Source organism: Chaetura pelagica, unplaced genomic scaffold (assembly GCF_000747805.2).
Source record: "Chaetura pelagica isolate M959 unplaced genomic scaffold, ChaPel_1.0 scaffold109, whole genome shotgun sequence".
In the NCBI taxonomy this organism is placed as follows: Eukaryota; Metazoa; Chordata; class Aves; order Apodiformes; family Apodidae; genus Chaetura; species Chaetura pelagica.
The window spans coordinates 4,788,572-4,790,936 of record NW_009970725.1 but is presented as its reverse complement, the minus strand read 5'-3'; positions in this window follow the sequence as shown (position 1 = coordinate 4,790,936).

The following is a 2,365-nucleotide window of genomic DNA, read 5'->3' as shown; positions in this document are numbered from 1 at the left end:
CTGCTGAACTTGGTAGGTTTACTCAGCTGTACAAAGTTACTTGTGGCTGTATGTACTTGCAGGAAAGATGTCAACATCAGTAAGGACACTTTATATTTTCTTCTCAGCTTCCAAAGATTCCAGGAGCTGATCACTAAGATCGTGTTAGCATTCACTATTTGCTGCTAAGGGAATAGTTTCTGTGTCCAAAGCACATGCAACATGATCACTAGTTTGCTAGTTTTGCCTCTCCTTTCTCCTTCCACAAAGCTGTACCTTAAAAAATGCAGAAAACCTTGCCAGGGCCCTGTTTAAGTGCACACACCTTCAGAAATGCTGCTACTCTCTCTCAGCCTGCCTCTGTATGCCTCGGGCGTGTAACAGGCCTCCAGCTGCTGTGTGCATGCATGAATGTGGGGATATATGGGAGTCAGGATAGGCATATATAGGCACAGGATAGGCATTTGACACTTAAATCTTTAATAATTAAGCAACACATTGTTCTCTGGATTGTCCAGTGTTGCTGGAAAATGGACATTTACCTTTGATACTAGGATCTCAGCCAGGGGTGACTTCTGTAGTTCTTCAAGACTAAAAACCAGTCTTGTGTAAAAGGCCAGTACAAAGGTCTTACCAGTCAAGTTATTCAAGTCCTCACTCAGCCCTGAATATTAGTCCTGATTGCCATCGTTTGTGGCTGACAACAGGCTTTTGGCTGCCTCTCAGTAGAAAGGTGAGGTCTGAAAATAACAAAGGCCCAAGGGTTCAGGGGATACTAAAAAGCCCAAAGGTTATTTGGTATTATCTTTTCCCATTCTGTACCCATTTCTCCTTAAACAGACAGAGTCCATCCCCTTCTTCTTCCTCTGAGTTAATTATAACTTGCATTGAGTAGTGTCATGGAGAGAGACATAAAAAGCAGCAACACTAACAGCACTCAAGGGGAATTTAGCAGCTCTACAGCAGAACAAAAATCACCCAGCAAAGAGTTGTGGCAATAAATGAGCCAGTTTGATACCAGTCAAAGTCCACATGCAGATAGATTTATTCGCTCTATGTTGGCCATGCTTTTCCAGCTTCATGAGAGATGGATATTTCTGCAGGAAGGATTCCATGCTTAGATTGAGAGGTAGGATGTCCCTGTAACATAAAGCATTCACTGGCCACTGCACTGATGCAGGGACACGAGTTCAAATGAGCTCTTGCAAATCCCCAAGAGGGGGGTTAAAAAAAGTCTTGGGCACTACTTGTAAAGAAATATTTGGACTTACATTTCAGCAGCATTGAGGAGGGGGAGAGAAAGGTGTGTCACTCACTGTACCTGTACCTTTTGAGATAAGTCAGAGCCAGCCAGAGGCCAGCAGCATGTGAGCAGTGTGATGTGAGGGCTTCCCCAGGCTGGATGCTTAGAAGCTCTGTGGGTGATCTGGGATCATGGGACAAATGCAGCATGGAGATGATGAAGGAAGCAATGCAAAACAGACCTGTAGTGCCTATATTTAGCTGCTTTCTTGTGTTTAATTTATTTGTGCCAGTTTAGATTTCAGGTTATTAGTCTCTTATTCAAATCAGCAGCCAGAGAGGACAATATGAAGCTACTTGCAGCTGGAATCCCAACCAGCCCATCTACTTCCTTTTGATTACTGCTGGCTTGTCCCAAGTTCTTCCATATGAAACCAGCTACAGTCCTTGCTTCTTCTCCCTCTCCCTCTCTGGTGTTCTCTATCCCTGGCTCTTCTTAGCAAGCAATTATCAGCCTTCTCACAAATAGTCTGAGCATCCTTTTGTTCTTCTGGTAGATTCTACCTTGTAAAGGGAAAATAAACACTTTTCATCAAGAGGGTCAACAGAGTAGCAGAGCTATTGCATAAACTAATTTTGTTTATTTAACTACATTTTACTTCAGAATTTTCTTTCATGATGGCTAAAATTCATTTTGTAAAGTATTCTGACAATGCTCCTTGGTAAAATGTAAGTACAATGAAGCCAGTGCTGTGGACATCACCCCAGTCTGGAATCTGCATCTTTAACATACCTATTTCCACTGGCATGTCTTCACACAGCAAAGGGCTTGTACTCATGCTGTGAACTCACTTTAGTATTTAATTCTTGAAGGTTGGAGAAGGTAAGAGAGATCTCTAAGGGCTGGAATCTGTAGCCTGCACTTGGTTTTCATCTGCCTGTGCAGTGTAGTTGATAAGGAGCATGGTCTGTCTAAAGAAGCTGTAAACCGTTTCCTTTGACTAGAGCAAAGGCAGCAGAAAGCTTTGCAAGCCATGGATCTGTGGGGAGTCTGACTTCATTTGTATGTGTTTCCCTTCTTCTTAGCAGAAAGAAAAAAATTTCTCTTGGTACTTAAAGAGCCAATTCACACAGCACTGAAAAG